At 44.0% G+C, this 17982-nt stretch overlaps 9 non-coding genes across 9 annotated transcripts; 5 read left to right on the forward strand and 4 right to left on the reverse strand.

The window, feature by feature from the left end:
• Nucleotides 1–53: 53 nt before the first annotated feature.
• Nucleotides 54–216, reverse strand: LOC135011940 (U1 spliceosomal RNA). The gene has a single exon (XR_010210975.1). It is a non-coding gene; the product is annotated as a U1 spliceosomal RNA (small nuclear RNA).
• A 152-nt stretch (nucleotides 217–368) lies between these two features.
• On the reverse strand, nucleotides 369–532 carry LOC135011721 (U1 spliceosomal RNA). Its single transcript, XR_010210768.1, has one exon. It is a non-coding gene; the product is annotated as a U1 spliceosomal RNA (small nuclear RNA).
• Nucleotides 533–1203: 671 nt separating this feature from the next.
• On the reverse strand, nucleotides 1204–1366 carry LOC135011966 (U1 spliceosomal RNA). Its single transcript, XR_010210998.1, has one exon. It is a non-coding gene; the product is annotated as a U1 spliceosomal RNA (small nuclear RNA).
• Nucleotides 1367–1510: 144 nt separating this feature from the next.
• On the forward strand, nucleotides 1511–1626 carry LOC135012033 (U5 spliceosomal RNA). Its single transcript, XR_010211046.1, has one exon. It is a non-coding gene; the product is annotated as a U5 spliceosomal RNA (small nuclear RNA).
• A 270-nt stretch (nucleotides 1627–1896) lies between these two features.
• LOC135012029 (U5 spliceosomal RNA) lies at nucleotides 1897–2012 on the forward strand. The gene has a single exon (XR_010211042.1). It is a non-coding gene; the product is annotated as a U5 spliceosomal RNA (small nuclear RNA).
• A 286-nt stretch (nucleotides 2013–2298) lies between these two features.
• On the forward strand, nucleotides 2299–2414 carry LOC135012035 (U5 spliceosomal RNA). The gene has a single exon (XR_010211048.1). It is a non-coding gene; the product is annotated as a U5 spliceosomal RNA (small nuclear RNA).
• A 278-nt stretch (nucleotides 2415–2692) lies between these two features.
• LOC135012049 (U5 spliceosomal RNA) lies at nucleotides 2693–2808 on the forward strand. The gene has a single exon (XR_010211062.1). It is a non-coding gene; the product is annotated as a U5 spliceosomal RNA (small nuclear RNA).
• Nucleotides 2809–3083: 275 nt separating this feature from the next.
• On the forward strand, nucleotides 3084–3199 carry LOC135012079 (U5 spliceosomal RNA). Its single transcript, XR_010211092.1, has one exon. It is a non-coding gene; the product is annotated as a U5 spliceosomal RNA (small nuclear RNA).
• Nucleotides 3200–8559: 5360 nt separating this feature from the next.
• On the reverse strand, nucleotides 8560–8633 carry TRNAN-AUU (transfer RNA asparagine (anticodon AUU)). The gene has a single exon. It is a non-coding gene; the product is annotated as a tRNA-Asn (tRNA).
• Between the last annotated feature and the right edge of the window lie 9349 nt (nucleotides 8634–17982).

A 17982-nucleotide genomic window follows, 5' to 3' on the forward strand; every position in this document is an offset into this window, starting at 1 on the left:
GAGAAGTGGAAACAGACAGCAAACTAGGCTGGAGAGAGACCTGAGACAAAGAGATCTGAATTATACGAGAGATGACCAAGGGAAACACAAATTATGCAGTCAAGTTTCCCACATTTGGGGAAATCGCAGGGGCAGCACAACCAGAGTGCAATGGGTGAGCCTTGCCCTGGGAGAAGCACCTTCATGATCATAGTATCTCACCTGGCAGGTAAGTAGGAGTTGGGCTAGAGCTGGGGAGGGTCGCTGCTCGGGCACCCCCCTCTCAAGTGAAAGAGATCCAACTGAGGCAGCACAAGGGAACTCTCGAAAGAAGAACAAGGCTAGAGGAAGATCTGATATAAAGAAATCTGATTTTTACCAGAGCTGACCAGAGGAAAGCACAAACACAGTCCCCCACTACCACAAATAATGCAGTCGAGTTTCCCACATTTGGGGAAATCACAGGGGTCAGCATACCCAGAATGCAATGAATGAACCTCACCCTGGGAGAACAATCTTCATGACCATGGTATCGCCTATGCAAAATAAGTATGATTTGGGATAGGGCTGGGGAGGGCCGCTGCTCAGGCACATCTCTGTCAAGTAAAGGAGATTCAACTGAGGCAGCACAAGGGAACTCTCATCTGGGGACAACAACTGCAGGGAGAACACATATTTTCAGATGAACATGGGAGGGCAGAAGGCTGCCTAATACTGAAGCACCCCCAAACAACAAACCAAATGCAACAACTAGTGCAAGCATTCCTGGGGGAAGGCCTGCAGCAGATGGATTTGCATATGGTGATGTCATCCAAACAGTGGGTCAAAGTTGGCTTCAACCCTCGTCTGCATATGAAAAGAGACAAGGGGCGTGCAGGGCATGGCGGCCTTTTGCGGCGCTTGGATGACCCCTAGTTCGCATTACACACCTCCACCCTCCTTCGGTGTGGGGCTCATGTTGGCTATGCCCCAGCCCCTGAAGCATTCAAGCTGATTTCTTGCAGCAGCTGGGCACTGTAACTGCTCCAGAGACGCTCTGTAAGGCAAGTAAAAGGGTGTGGGCCCTGCAGCACTACCTGTAGTTTGCATTGTGCGTTGGAAGGCACGAAGTAAGCAGACGGTAGAAGTCAGGATAGTGCGCAAGGGCATAGAAGGGAGCGGCTCAAGAAAAGAGAAGTGGAAACAGACAGCAAACTAGGCTGGAGAGAGACCTGAGACAAAGAGATCTGAATTATACGAGAGCCGACCAGGGGAAACACAAATTATGCAGTCAAGTTTCCCACATTTGGGGAAAACGCAGAAGCAGCACACCCAGAGTGCAATGGGTGAGCCTTGCCCTGGGAGAAGCACCTTCATGATCATAGTATCTCACCTGGCAGGTAAGTAGGAGTTGGGCTAGAGCTGGGGAGGGTCGCTGCTCGAGCATCCCCCTGTCAAGTAAAGGAGATTCAACTGAGGCAGCACAAGGGAACTCTCATCTGGGGACAACAACTGCAGGGAGAACACATATTTTCAGATAAAAATCTTGGTCATGCTCTGGTTTCTCTTCAGAACGAACAAATCTTTCGCCTTTTACTAAAGATTTCCGTGGAGAGGAGCAAAACCGAGTTTTATCTCAATTTTTGCATGCCCCATCTTTTTGGGGTTTCTTTTATCGGTTTAAAGATAGAATGAGTGTGCTTTAATGTAAGCTCATTTGCATAGAAATGACAGTAAATGTTTGTTTCTTTTCAAACAGAACTTTCTTGACCATGCTACTTGCTTGAAAGATCTGGGAGCACATGGAATACAGTACAAACCATGCTTATAGCAAGGAGAAGACAGGTGAGAAATCTGCTTTCTTTCAAATTGGGCGCTCACTTTGATCTGAATGAGGACTGCTGGCACGGCACTCAGGCGACAGGTGGAATCTTGGTCATGCTCTGGTTTCTCTTCAGAACGAACAAATCTTTCGCCTTTTACTAAAGATTTCCGTGGAGAGGAGCAAAACTGAGTTTTATCTCAATTTTTGCATGCCCCATATTATTGGGGTTTCTTTTATCGGATTAAAGACAGAACGAGTGTGCTTTCTTGTTAGCTTTAATGTAAGTTTATTTGCAGAACAATGACAATAAATGTCTGTTTCTTTTCAAGCAGAACTTTCTTGACCATACTAATTGCTTGAAAGATCTGGGAGCACATGGAAAAGAGTACAAACCATGCTTATAGCAAGGGGAAGCCTGGTGAGAAATCTGCTTTCTTTCTTTCAAATTGGGTGCTCACTTTGAGCTGAATGAGGACTGCTGGCATGGCACTCAGGCGACAGGTGGAATCTTGGTCATGCTCTGGTTTCTCTTCAGAACGAACAAATCTTTCGCCTTTTACTAAAGATTTCCGTGGAGAGGAGCAAAACTGAGTTTTATCTCAATTTTTGCATGCCCCGTCTTATTGGGGTTTCTTTTATCAGTTTAAAGATAGAACGAGTGTGCTTTAATGTAAGCACATTTGCATAGAAATGACAGTAAATGTTTGTTTCTTTTCAAACAGAACTTTCTTGACTATACTAATTGCTTGAAAGATGTGGGAGCACATGGAAAAGAGTACAAACCATGTTTATAGCAAGGGGAAGCTTGGTGAGAAATCTGCTTTCTTTCTTTCTTTCAAATTGGGTGCTCACTTTGAGCTGAATGAGGACTGCTGGCATGGCACTCAGGCGACAGGTAGAATCTTGGTCATGCTGTGGTTTCTCTTCAGAACGAACAAATCTTTCGCCTTTTACTAAAGATTTCCGTGAAGAGGAGCAAAACTGAGTTTTATCTCAATTTTTGCATGCCCCATCTTATTGGGGTTTTATTTTATCGGTTTAAAGATAGAACGAGTGTGCTTTAATGTAAGCTCATTTGCATAGAAATGACAGTCAATGTTTGTTTCTTTTCAAACAGAACTTTCTTGACCACACTAATTGTTTGAAAGATCTGGGAGCACATGGAAAAGAGTACAAACCATGTTTATAGCAAGGGGAAGCCTGGTGAGAAATCTGCTTTCTTTCATTCAAATTGGGTGCTCACTTTGAGCTGAATGAGAACTGCTGGCATGGCACTCAGGCGACAGGTGGAATCTTGGTCATGCTCTGGTTTCTCTTCAGAACTAACAAATATTTCGCCTTTTATTAAAGATTTCCGTGGAGAGGAGCAAAACTGAGTTTTATCTAAATTTTTGCATGCCCCATATTATTGGGGTTTCTTTTATCAGTTTAAAGACAGAACGAGTGTGCTTTCTTGTTAGCTTTAATGTAAGTTTATTTGCATAACAATGACAGTAAATGTTTGTTTCTTTTCAAACAGAACTTTCTTGACCATGCTACTTGCTTGAAAGATCTGGGAGCACATGGAAAACAGTACAAACCATGCAGTATCACAAGAGCCTTTATTTGATCTTTCATGAAGATAGAGCAGAATTGAGGACACATCAACAATTTCTGCCAAAGGTGGTTCATCTTTCCACATGGTGCCTTTGGCCACTGACACCTTCGTTGAGTCAAAGTCTCTGGCTGTGGTCAGAACTTTGAAAATTTATGTCACCAGAACGGTTCAGATTAGGAAAACAGAGGCTCTGTTTGTCCTGTATGCTCCCAACAGGATTGGGTGTCCTGCTTCCATGCAGACCATTATGCGCTGAATCTGTGGTAAGATTCAGCATGCTCATTCCACGGCAGGATTGCCGTTACTGAATTAGGTGAAGACCCATTCTACTAGAAAGGTGGGTTCATCCTGGGCAGCTGGTCGGGGAGTCTCAGCATTGCAACTTTGCCGAGCAGCTATTTAGTAAACACTTTTGCTAAGTTTTACAAGTTTGATACCTTGGCTGATGATAACCTCAAGTTGGGTCATTCGGTGCTGCAGAGTCGTACGCACTCTCCCACCCGTTCAAGAGCTTTGGTATAACCCCATGGTTCTTAATGTGACCCCAGCATCCTCTAGGTCGTATGAGAAAATAGGATTTTAATACCTACTGGTAAATCCTTTTCTCTTAGTACGTAGAGGATGCTGGGCACCCGTCCCAGTCCATACTGTGTCTGCAGTTATTACTTGTGGTTATACACATGTTGTGTTATGGTTCTGGTCAGCTTTTTGCTGCAATTGTTCATGCCGTTGGCTTGTGTTCTGTTGAATGCCACGTTCTGCGGCATGCTTAAGGTGTGAGCTGGTAAGATGCTCACCTTAGTTTAACAATAAATCCTTTCCTCGAAATGTCCGTCTCCCTGGGCACAGTTCCTATAACTGGAGTCTGGAGGAGGGGCATAGAGGGAGGAGCCAGTTCACACCCTTTGAAAGTCTTAAAGTGCCCATGTCTCTTGCGGATCCCGTCTATACCCCATGGTTCTTAATGTGACCCCAGCATCCTTTACGGACTAAGAGAAAAGGATGCCCTTGTGTACTATCCTGACTTCTCCTCCCGTCTGCTTACTTTGTGCCTTCCAACGCACAATGCGAACTACAGGTGGTGCTGCAGGGCCCACACCCTTTTACTTGCCTTACAGAGCAGCTCTGGAGCTGTTACAGTGCCCAGCTGCTGCAAGAAATCAGCATGAATGCTTCAGGGGATGGGGCATGGCCAACATGAGCCCCACACCAAAGGAGGGTGGGGGTGTTTAATGCAAACTAGGGGTCATCCAAGCACTGCAAAAGGCCGCCATGCCCTGCATGCCCCTTTTCTCTTTTTATATGCAGATGAGGGTTCCAGCCAACTTTGGCCCACTGCTTGGATGACATCACCGTATGCAAATCCGTCTGCTGCAGACCTTCCCCCAGGAATGCTTGTACTAGTTGTTGGATATGGTTTGATATTTGATGGTGCTTCAGTATTAGGCAGCCTTCCGCCCTCCCATGTTCATCTGAAAAGATGTGGTCTCCCTGCAGTTGTTGTCCCCAGACGAGAGTTCCCTTGTGCTTCCTCAGTTGAATCTCCTTAACTTGACGGGGGAGGGGCTGCCCGAGCTGCCACCCTCCCCAGCCCTATCCCAACTCATACTTATTTTACATATTAGATCTCTTGATCATGAAGATTGTTCTCACAGGGTGAGGTTCATCCATTATATTTTAAAATAGGAAGGTACAAATTACATATTTGAATTGCATCTATGTGCTGGATTCAAATGCCCCCCCCCTTCCTTTCTCAATTGTGCCCGTCAGCAGCTATTCTAAGGTTGCTGCCAATGGGTGTGACACATTAATTTCTTCTGTGGGGTACACTGGACTCCACAAGGATTCACATTGGGGTGTAGAGTAGGATCTTGATCTGAGGCACCAACCGGCTCAAAGCTTTTGACTGTTCCCAAGATGCTCAGCGCATCCTCCTCTATAACCCCGCTTCCATGAACAGGGAGCTCAGTTTGTAGTTGGTGCCTTCAGTAGCAGGCCACTTAACAGGGGCCTGCCTCAGGCAGCCTATTCTTAGCTATTAATTTTGACAAGAAAAGAAGAACTTGTTTTATGAGAATCTACAAGGGCTGCAGCAGGCTAGGTCTAATAGACATCTTTACTGCAGCTTCATCACTCCCAGCGGCGCTGTATACTCCCGTGCCCTGGTTGCTGGGTCACTGCAGCGGATGCTCCGGTTTCTTCCTAAGGTCAGTCACACACACACACCGCCCTTCCGGATCACGAGGCCGCTGATTAAGGGGAGCGTGGCCGTAGGGGGTGGGCCGTGTGCGCACTGGGGTGGACACTGATTACTGGGCAGCCGCTCCACTAGCCACCAGGTACAGTTAAGGAGCACAGGTCTGGGGGTTTTTCTCCTATATTAACCCAATTTTGTACTGCCCGCAGCGCATTGTGATAGGTAATAGGGCCTGATTCAGGTTGGATTGCAATCACAATAAGCGATCCAACTGCAAAAATTGCTAAGAGCATACGCATGTGCCTGCATGCGATCGCCTCTGCCTGTCAATCGGGGCAGGGGGGGAGAGTGGGGTCAGCAACACTCCATTTCCAAGTCAGGGATGGAGCAGTGCGGGGGCAAGGCTTCAAAATGGGGTCTGCAATGGAGGAGACACAGGGGGCGTGGTCACAGCGGCTGTATGACATCACATTCAGCCGCTGTGATCACAAAAATGGTGGCGGCTTCCTGCGCGCACATACAGTCTGCACCAGCAGGAGGCTACACCATTGTTTATGATCACGCTGAACTGCAGTGCGACTGCAATTACAGCATGGTCAAGAAGGGAGGTGTCATACTGGGTGGCCATGCCCTGTCACTGTGCAGGAGCCAGCACCGCTTACACACTAGTCCCCGGGTGCAGCACCCAACCCCCGGGACACCCGGAGCAACAAAATGTAGATTCAGGCCACCAGGCCACGCCCCTACCTATGAAATCATGCCTCCTTTTTACCATTGCGCTGCTTATTTGCACGCACTGCATTACAATCTCCCTCGACACCTCTCTGGGTGTCACCAGTGATAGTGACACCTCTGCCATGCTTGTAGCAGCTAGTCCAAAGATCTATGCCTCAAGCCCTGAGTGTTTGCCCTTGTGACTTGTTGATCATCATAGCGAAGCAGATGCTTACAGAAAACTGCAGGGGCTTAGATTGAAAATAAAAAAAATTGATGGGTATAAGGTAGAGAGGAGCGGGTTCGGTTCTCCGAGAACCGAATTCCCCACGAACTCCACGTGGTTTACACTGGTCTGAGGCAGGCTCGGTTGTTCCCGCCTGACTCGGAAAACCTGAACAAGGGAAAATGTCATCATCCCGCTGTCGGATTTCGCGAGATTCGGATATTATATATAGAGCAGCGCGTTGCCGCCATTTTTACTCGTGCATTGAAGAGAGAGCGGAGAGGACGTGGCTATGTTCTCTCAGTGGAAATCTCAATATCAGTGCTCAGTATCAGTGGTTACTTATTGCTGCTCAGTAATACTAGTAGTGTGTCTCTCCTGCTCAGTGTCAGTTCTCAGTAGTATCCTCATCAGTGCTCAGTATCACTGCTCATTGTCTTGTGCTGCATTGTGGTGCTCAGCATACTACAGTACATTACTAATAGTCCAGTGCTGCATCTTGCTGCTCAGTGTCAGTTCTAGTATCCTCATCAGTGCTCACTATCACTGCTCATTGCATTGTGGTGTTCTGTATACTACAGTAATATAGTAACATATAGTAACATAGTTTTTGAGGTTGAATAGAGGCAAATTGCCCATCGTGTTCAACCTGTTTTAAGTTGTGATGATTCTACATACTTGCTGAATAATGTTTTATGACTAGTTAGCTACTATAACTCATGTTACCCCCGGATTAACCATGTTGATATTTTAAGTATTATAACCTTGGATAGCTTTTTCATTCAGAAATGTATCCATTCCTTTTTTAAATCCAATTACAGAGTCCGCCATTACCACCTTCCCTGGCAGGGAATTCCACATCCTGATTGCCCTAACAGTGAAGAAACCTTTCCTCCATTGCGTTCTGAACTTTCCTCCAGTCGCAGCGAGTGACCACGTGTTCTTTTAATAAATAATTCCTCTGATAACTCTTTGTTATGTATCTTTACATATTTGAAGATATTAATAATATCTCCTCTTAGGCACCTCTTTTCTAGTGTATACATATTCAGCCTAGTAAGTCTTTCCTTATAGTCCAGTACTTTTAGGCCTTTAATCAATTTAGTCTTCAGGATCTCTCGGACTTCCATGAGCAGCAGAGTAGTGCAATGGAAGGATGCTGGGCGCATAACCCAGAGGTCGATTAATCGAAACTATCCTCTGCTATGTGCATTTTTTTTTATAATTAAAGTAATCAAAAACTGGGATTGATATTTTGGCTCTTTTATTTTTACTTAAAGTACAATAACTTTTATCATTTTAATTTGTTTTAATAGTATATTGACAGCATTGTTTTCTTTAAAAAATCCACTTAATTTTCTTTACCCTATTACTGAAATGGTAATTGACAAAAACAAACTACATTGTCACCAGAAGAGCAATGCAAAATGTACAAGTGATATATTAAAATCATCTTCCATCTTGAATTTCAATGATGCATTGGGACAACAATTTTGTGAGAAACATCTTCACCCATAAAGAAAGATTTTCTTAATTCCTTATCTGTGTGCTGATTAGATATTACCTTGTTTTCACATTAAACAGACTTCCACATGAGAAAGCAGCAAGGATGCAGTAACGTTTATGTTTCCTGGTGTCAACCTGTATTATTTCAGTAGACATTGAAATGAGGATGCATCTTGCTGCCTTTCCAATGTAGCAAGTTTAATTCAGTAATAGGTGAAAAAACATTCCTACAAAGGTGTTAATCAGAGACTTGGCTTTGTGGACACTTTTCAGAGAGCAAATTTGTTAGCATAAAAATAAAGTCAGAAAATGAAGAGCTGTTTAATCACTCAATTGGACTTTTCTGCCAGCATAATTTTTTTTTCTCTGCAACCCACTGCTAAATTGTGCTTCCTAGCTGTTTTTTATAAAATCACTTAATCAAATCTAACTCTGATTACATCAGAGAAGGCCAGGTACCCTACACCATAAGAGGGGGTTTGAAATTTTGACTTGTCTACTTAAAGATCACCAAAATCTGATCACAAGGTCAATTACATCCCTGGGTGGGATTGAACCACCAACCTTTTGGTTAATAGCCAAACATGCTAACCGATTGCACCACAGAGACACCTCGTAAAAGTCCATTCTGACAAAGGCTAATAAGCATTCATCTAGAACGTTTCCTAGAAAAACTTTAAAAAGTCAATAATCTGGAGAGTTTTTGTAAGAAACACATTGCTACTTTCCCATGATGAGTGAGTGCTTCAGGATCTCTTGCACTTACATGAGCAGCAGAGTACTGCAACGGAAGCATGCTGGGCCCATAACCCAGAGGTAGGCAGATTGAAACTATCCTCTGCTATATGCATTGTTTTTTGTTAATTAAAGTAATCCAAAACTGGGATTGATATTTTGGCTCTTTTATTTTTACTTAAAGTACAATAACTTTTACCATTTTAATTTGTTTTAATAGTATATTGACAGTATTGTTTTCTTTCAAAAATCCACTTAATTTTCTTTACCCTATTATTAAAATGGTAATTGACAAAAACAAACTACATTGTCACCAGAAGAGCAGTACAAAATGTACAAGTGATATATTAAAATCATCTTTCCAGCTTGAATTTCAATGATGCTTTGGTGCAACAATTTTGTGAGAAACATCTTCACCCATAAAGAAAGATTTTCTTAATTCCTTACCTGTGTGCTGATTAGATATCACCTTGTTTTCACATTAAACAGACTTCCCCATGAGGAAGCAGCAAGGATGCAGTGACGTTTATGTTTCCTGGTGTCAACCTGTATTATTTCAGTAGACATTGAAATGAGGATGCATCTTGCTGCCTTTCCAATGAAGCAAGTTTAATTCAGTAATAGGTGAAAAACCATCCCTACAAAGGTGTTAATCAGAGACTTGGCTTTGTGGACACTTTTCAGAGAGCAAATTTGTTAGCATAAACATAAAATCAGAAAATGAAGAGCTGTTTCGTCACTAAATTGGACTTTTCTGCCAGCATAATTTTTTTTCTCTGCAACCCACTGCTAAATTGTGCTTCCTAGCTGTTTTTTTATAAAATCACTTAATCAAATCTAACTCTGATTACATCAGAGAAGGCCAGGTACCCTACACCATAAGAGGGGGTTTGAAATTTTGACTTGTCTATTTAAAGATCACCAAAATCTGATTACAAGGTTATTTACATCCCTGGGTGGGATTGAACCACCAACCTTTTGGTTAATAGCCAAACATGCTAACCGATTGCGCCACATAGACACCTTGCAAAAGTAGATACTGACAAAGGCTAATAAGCATTTATCTAGAACGTTTCCTAGAAAAACTTTAAAAAGTCAATAATCTGGAGAATTTTTGTAAGAAACACATTGGTACTTTCCCATGATGAGTGAGTGCTTCAGGATCTCTTTCACTTACATGGGCTATTAACCAAAAGGTTGGTGGTTCAATCCCACCCAGGGATGTAATTGACCTTGTGATCAGATTTTGGTGATCTTTAAGTAGACAAGTCAAAATGTCAAACCCCCTCTTATGGTGTAGGGTACCTGGCCTTCTCTGACGTAATCAGAGTTAGATTTAATTAAGTTATTTTATAAAAAACAGCTAGGAAGCACAATTTTGCAGTGGGTTGCAGAGAAAAAAATAACATTTTAAACCTACCGGTAAATTTTTTTTCTCGTAGTCCGTAGAGGATGATGGGGACTCCGTAAGGACCATGGGGGATAGACGGGCTCCGCAGCAGACATGGGCACTTTAAGAAAGACTTTAGATCTGGGTGTGCACTGGCTCCTCCCTCTATGCCCCTCCTCCATACCTCAGTTAGAGAAACTGTGCCCAGAGGAGACGGACAGTACGAGGAAAAGATTTTTGTTAATCCAAGGTCAAGATTCATACCAGCCACACCAATCACACCGTATAACTTGTGATATACTACCCAGTTAACAGTATGAAAACAACATAGCATCAGTCCAAGACCGATGAAAACTAACATATAACCCTTATGTAAGCAATAACTATATACAAGTCTTGCAGAAGTAGTCCGCACTTGGGACGGGCACCCAGCATCCTCTACGGACTACGAGAAAAAGATTTACCGGTAGGTTTAAAATCTTATTTTCTCTTACGTCCTAAAAGATGCTGGGGACTCCGTAAGGACCATGGGGATTATACCAAAGCTCCCAAACGGGCTCCTGCGGATGACTCTGCAGCACCGATTGAGCAAACAGGAGGTCCTCCTCAGCCAGGGTATCAAACTTATAGAACTTTGCAAAGGTGTTTGAACCCGACCAAGTAGCAGCTCGGCACAGCTGTAGTGCCGAGACCCCCGGGCAGCTGCCCAAGAAGAGCCCACCTTCCTAGTGGAATGGGCCTTGACTGAATTAGGCAACGGCAATCCCGCCATAGAATGCGCCTGCTGAATCGTGTTAGAGATCCAGAGAGCAATAGTCTGATTTGAAGCAGGGGTGCCAATCTTGTTGGCTGCATACAGGACAAACAGTGCTTCTGTTTTTCTGACTCTAGCCGTTCTGGCCACGTAAATTTTCAAAGCCCTGACCACATCAAGGGACTCGGAATCCTCCAAGTCACGCGTAGCCACAGGCACCACAATAGGTTGGTTCATATGAAAGGATGAGTCCACTTTTAGCAGGAATTGAGGACGGGTCTGCAATTCCGCTCTATCCATATGGAAAACCAGATAGGGGATTTTATGTGATAAAGCTGCTAATTCCGACACTCGCCTAGCGGAAGCCAAGGCTAATAACATGACCACCTTCCAAGTGAGATATTTAAACTCCACCATTTTAAGTGGTTCAAACCATAACCTTAACACCACGTTAAGGTCCCAAGGGACCACCGGAGGTACAAAAGGAGGCTGAATATGCAGTACTCCCTTCACAAAAGTTTGTACTTACTTCAGGAAGAGAGGCCAATTCCTTTTGAAAGAAAATGGATAAGGCCAAAATCTGAACCTTAATAGAGCCTAATTTTAGGCCCAAATTCACTCCAGTTTGTAGGAAGTGAAGGAAGTGGCCCAGGTGGAATTCTTACGTATGAGCATTCCTGGCCTCACACAAAGAAACATATTTTCGCCATATACAGTGATAATGTTTAGATGTCACGTCCTTCCTAGCCTTTATTAGCGTAGGAATGACCTCATCTGGAATACCCTTTTCCGCTAGGATCCGGCGTTCAACCGCCATGCCGTCAAACGCAGCCGCGGTAAGTCTTGGAACAGACAGGGCCCCTGTTGCAACAGGTCCTGTCTTAGAGGAAGTGGCCACGGATCTTCTGTGAGCATTTCCTGCAGATCTGGATACCAGGTCCTTCGCAGCCAATCTGGAACAATGAGAATTGTTCTTACTCCTCTTTTTCTTACTATTATCAACACCTTGGGTATGAGAGGTAGAGGAGGAAATACATAGACCGACCGGAACACCCACGGTGTCACTAGGGCGTCTACAGCTACTGCCCGAGGGTCTCTTGACCTGTTGCAATACCTCTGTAGCTTTTTGTTGAGGCGGGACGCCATCATGTCTATCTGGAACAGTCCCCACCGACTTGCAATCTGTGCGAAGACTTCCTGATGGAGTCCCCACTCTCCTGGATGTAGGTCGTGTCTGCTGAGGAAGTCTGCATCCCAGTTGTCCACTCCCGGAATGAACACTGCTGACAGTGCGCTTTGATAAAGCTAAATATTTATCTTATTTAAAACCCTTTGTGAGGTCTAAGAACACTGTACGCTATTTGCGTATGGAGTACTGTAAGGGTACGCTCGTTGCGTAACAATCGCTTAGCCGTGGTCGAGACGCTCAAGCGTCACGTTCGCTCACGGCCAAGAGATCACAGGCAGGCACGCTATTGGCTGCTGACTAACGTAATGGTTCGCTATAGCATAACGGACGCTGTATCGGGAGCGGGCTGCTCGAGCGATACAGACGCTCACGAGAATACGCTGTTGGTATCGGGCACACTTATAGGTGAGCGACTACCGTAATGCTACGCTATCAGCGTAGCGAACGCTCGAGACCACGAGGAGATCACGAGCGGCGCCGACGCTCACAATGTTAAACCTTTATGTCTAAACCACAAACAATGTAATTTGCTGTAAAACCTTAGTGTAGAGATAGGGTGTAAATGCAACACTGTATAACCTTATTAACTCAAAAGCTGTTCGAGCGTCACCGACGCTCTGAGAATACTTAACACTATAAGAAATACACAAATACCGTGCTTAGGGTCCAACGCCTAATATATATATTATGAATGTTATACTTGCAAAAGAATTAATACAATACAAGTCATACACTACAATATAACATAGACTAACTAACCAGGTAACTACACAGTAAATACAATACAAGTACGTTTAAGAGAAAATGAGAGAAAGAGAAGAGAGAGAGAGAAAGATATGGCCCATAATAACAAGAAAAGACAATATGATTACGGAGAAAACTTACGCACAAAGGAAACGATCGCATGCGCCTCTGGACATCCAGCTCCCGATTTTCAGCAATGATAACCGATGAAGAGTGAGTGCTGGATGTGATCGGCCTGTCTATTTATGCCCCACACACAATACAATTCAATGGTCCCTACAATCTCATTGTTCATTGGACACAGGAATTCGTCTTCGCATTATAACAAAAGGTCATAGGTTGATTCATACAGGTGGGCTGTGACTATTTCCAACAGCTCAGGTGGGAGGGAAACTGGGTTTCCCGCCGCATGGATAAGTAAGTGCAAATACAGTAAATGTTCATAAACTTCTTATGTCCATAACTATTCGCACGAGCGATTGATCCGCTTCAAACCAACACCGGAATATTGCTAATTAAATACTCTTCCGATGGATACTAAACACCACTGTATTACTCCTGTCTGACCCTTCGTATCAAACAATGAGGGATCTCTCTGTCCAGGAACATACTACATTAACTAAACTTTCAGAATCTATCAAAGGGACCATAATCTACAAAATGCATTATATGGTGAAAATATGTAACGAAAGAGTCGCCCGCTAGACGCACACAATCTCTACCGTAAATGTGCATACCGTGCGCCTGCGGGTGCCCGCAACAGCGAGTATGCGCACGCACGGTAGAGCGCACGCATGCGCAGCAGGGACACATATGAGGTGCAAATATGGCAGTGTGCATCGTGATATTTTTCTGACTTTGACAGTCCACCCTTTGGCAGTCAACAATAACTGCCACTTCCTAAAACATTTCAAAAAGAGAAAAATATATGTCAGGGGTTAATACATTTACATGGTTGGGTAGGGGAGGAGAGGAGAAGGTAGGAAAAGGGTATGACCTAGTGAGATAGCAGAAGCATGTGTGTATGAATCCATGTTTGGGGGGTCATGTATCATCGTGCCGTACGTGTTTTAAATCAAGCTTTGAGGTATTGCGAAGTATACATTTGAATTCCTTCTTATCCCGTGGTACGGGTCTGTGGATGGGCTGTCAAACTTTACCGAGCTTTTTTCGGATTTTGGTTGTAACAAAAATGGGGAGCACATTTTAGTTGATGATACATGAATGGGGGAATATGTGATTGCTGATATCTGTGCCTGTATTCCCTATACTATGTGTGTAATTACCTGAAGGTTGTAGAGATGAAGAAAATACATAGTTACGGTAAATGCAGTGGTATTCTATGTCAGGTTAATGAACATTCGTCGATTGAGGTCTTGTTTGGTGTCTGTTGAATGCAGTCTTCTTTGTGCTTTTGCCCATAAGGTGCGAGCAAAAAGCTTTGTCAATGTCCATAGATTTACAAAAGTGTTGGGCTAGAGTAATTTTAAAATTTCTAGGGAAACTGGGGATCTATGGCATAGTTCATCAAAAATCTGTGTATAAGGTTGTCAAAACTTCTTCTTTAATCCATCTGTTGTCTGTATATCGGCTCATCAAATTCCTCGTCCAAGTGGGTCTTTTTACCTCAGAGGAAAACGGAAAAACAGGTGAAAGAAACGGACCGTAGAAATCGCATTACAATTTCCTCACTCCTTAAACTCATCACCCTGGTACTTCGTTTGCACTTCGTTAAAGCCTGACCGCATCTAAATATCAAGCCAATCGTTATGATAACACCTAAGATACATAGGAGAAACTTCCCTACATCCATTATAACTCCTTGAGCCCATTCTCCTAAACCGGAGAACCAATTTCGCGGGTTCAACCATGACACCCAACTAGTCAGCTCATTACTCACAGCAGCAAGGGTGAGATTGTGTCTCCTGCGAAATTCCCACTTCAATTGGAGAATATCGTCCATCTTTTGGTCTATGACCTCGACCGGGTCCTCGGTACTATTCGTTATATATGTGCAGCATTTCACGCCGTACTGCGTTGCCAGTGTGACACAATATCCACCTGTTACTGCTGTGAGATAATTGAGAATCATTCTATGCTGAACTAGTTCTGTTTTATAAGCTTGAAGTTCTCTTCCAGTATACCTAAACGTGTCATCATACATTTCTGTGATATTGTCTAACAAATTTGCGAGCGCAGATATGTATTTATAATTCAACACTCCTCTGGCGGTGCGAGTGAGGTCTAACGCAAGTAGAAACTGAATCCCGGTGGATTCATGGATCATGTCAGAGGCCGGGTGCTCTGTTCTTTCTATCAGGTGCCGTTTAACTACGTGCTCGTAATGGGTGTGAGTATAAGGAGTTTGGGCAACACGGTGTATGTCTTTCATTTTGGCATGTGATACAGTCATTACCTCAGGCAATACTTTTCCAATATAACACAATCCTTCAGAGTTTGGGGCAAGCCACTTATACGCCTTCCTCCCGCATATGAAATATGCATCATCGGGGAGAACATATGGGACGGAGTAGGACATAACCATATTACACATTTTCCATGTGAAATCTCCTAACCCTAATTCTCCCATCTGTCTAGTACACGTATCAGCTTGTACGATATGTGCACAGTATCCTGGTGATACCTCTCCAACTCTCGTAATCCTACTTCCTAGGGTATACCTATACCGGAAAGATTTTCCTCTACTGGCTATGTGGCGTATAAGCTCTGTATCTGTCGGCATTCTATCTGCTCTATATGAAAAGGTCATGGTTTGGTTACTCCATGACACTTCCCAATTTCCCGGCTTTCGGGGATTGGAAATGTTAAAACATATGAGGGATCTATCCACATGATATTGGTGGAGCTTCAAACTAGGAGGACTGGAGATATTAAACCTCCTGTCCACCGGTCTCCCACCACTTAGCTCAAGTACCTCCCCTATCGTTAAAGGAAATGGTACTAGTCCTGATTTGCTATGACCTTGAGGTACTTGAGAGCATACCCAACAATCTGTTTGATTTAACACGCTACCCACTAAGGAGTGATAGTCACTCAAGGGATGCCGGTCCATGTGGATATTAAAACTGGATTGGCATTTCTTAATGCACCCATCCTCGACTACGTTGTCACAGAGCCTACAGATACAGTTTTCTTCAGCTAACAATCCTTCACAATTCCTTCTATTGTCAATGCTATCGGATCGTTTTCTGATACTCGCCTTTGCTTGTTGATTATGTTGTTCTCGGAAAACTACGCCTCCATCTCTGTCATCAGAACCCATTCCAGAACCTCTCTCGACCTCCATGGTACTCTCGCCGGAACAGACTGCTCTGGTCAACATCATGGTCAACAGGAAAATCCGGATCACAGTCTCTTGGGGCAAGTCCATCTTATAGGAGGAAACGAAGAAGAATGAGAAGGGGGGGAAAATAATTTGAGGGAGAGGGGATGGGAAGTTGGAGAAAAACAATAAAAGGGAACAGGGAATCGACAACTGCTTTTGATCTTGTGATTTTCAATGCTCAGGTGCCGCCTCAGTCCTCCTGGAACAGACACTCCAGTGATACAACGTCCTCTACCGTCTGTTCCTTATCACGGGACCTCTCTGGATCAGCAACCTTCTTACAGTGGGACGAATGAACCCAAGTCTCTCTCTCGGCAACTTTCAATGCTGTAGTGCTAGTCAATAAGACTTGGTATGGTCCTTCCCATCTGTCAATAAGGCAACCTGAGCGTAGAAAATTTTGTATCATTACATACTCCCCAGGTTCAATGTCATGACAATTACTTTCTGGTAAATCAGGAATCACCAACTTCAAATTATTATTTTGATTCCTTAGCTGTTTACTCATATTAACCAGGTACTTTACAGTCACTTCATTGTTACACTTCAAATCATCCTGAGGGTTAATCATAACATGCGGTTGTCGACCAAACAAGATTTCAAAAGGGGACAGATTAAGAGGGGACCTGGGAGTGGTTCTGATGCTGTACAGTACAATGGGTAAAGCTTCTGGCCATGTCAATCCTGTTTCTGCCATAACTTTGCTCAAATTATTTTTAATAGTGCTATTCACTCTTTCCACCTTCGCACTCGCCTGTGGACGGTATGGAGTGTGCAGCTTGCTATCAATTCCCATCAACTTACACATTCTTTGAAAGACATCACCTGTAAAATGGGTACCCCTATCACTTTTGATAATTCTAGGGATACCATATCTACATACAAATTCCTGCACAATTTTCTTAGCAGTAAACATAGCGGTATTTGTGGCCGCCGGGAATGCTTCAACCCAATTTGAGAACACATCTATACAAACAAGTACATATTTCAAATTTCGACAAGGGGGTAATTGAATGAAGTCAATCTGTATTGCCTGGAAAGGACCGCCTGCAGGTGGGATATGAGATGGTTCTGTTGGTATTGCCTTTCCGATATTCTTTCTCAAACAGGTAAGGCATGACATTGCTCTCTTACTTGCATGAGATGAAAATCCTGGGGCGCACCAATATGCTCTTACCAACTTGCACATTCCTTCCTTGCCCAGATGAGTCAGCCCGTGAGCTGCCTCAGCTAAACATGGAAGATATGCTCTGGGGGCCACCGGTTTACCTTGTCCATCCGTCCAGAGTCCTGAGGACTCCTGGCCATATCCCTTCGCCTTCCAGACTGCCTTTTCCTGTGTGGAACACAAATTTTGCATTTCACACAACTTCTGTGTGTTGATGGTATTAAATACCATCAGTTGTGTGGTGTCTGTCTGTCTGGGGGTACCAGCTGCTAACTTAGCTGCTTCGTCTGCTCGGCTGTTACCAAGTGATACTGGGTCCTAGCTATATGTGTGTGCTTTACACTTGATAACAGCCACTCTGTCGGGTTCCTGTATCGCTGTTAGAAGCCTTTTGATGTGAGCTGCATGCGCTACCGGTGTACCAGCTGCCGTCATGAAATTTCTGAGGCGCCATAGGGCTCCGAAATCATGGACTACCCCGAATGCGTATCTAGAGTCGGTGTAGATATTGGCTGATTTGCCCTTAGCCAATTCACATGCTCTGGTTAGGGCGACCAGTTCAGCAACCTGGGCTGAGTGAGGTGGGCCTAGCGGTTCCGCTTCTATGGTGCCTTGGTCATCTACGACTGCGTA

This window comes from Pseudophryne corroboree, unplaced genomic scaffold (assembly GCF_028390025.1).
Source record: "Pseudophryne corroboree isolate aPseCor3 unplaced genomic scaffold, aPseCor3.hap2 scaffold_251, whole genome shotgun sequence".
NCBI classification, from domain to species: Eukaryota; Metazoa; Chordata; class Amphibia; order Anura; family Myobatrachidae; genus Pseudophryne; species Pseudophryne corroboree.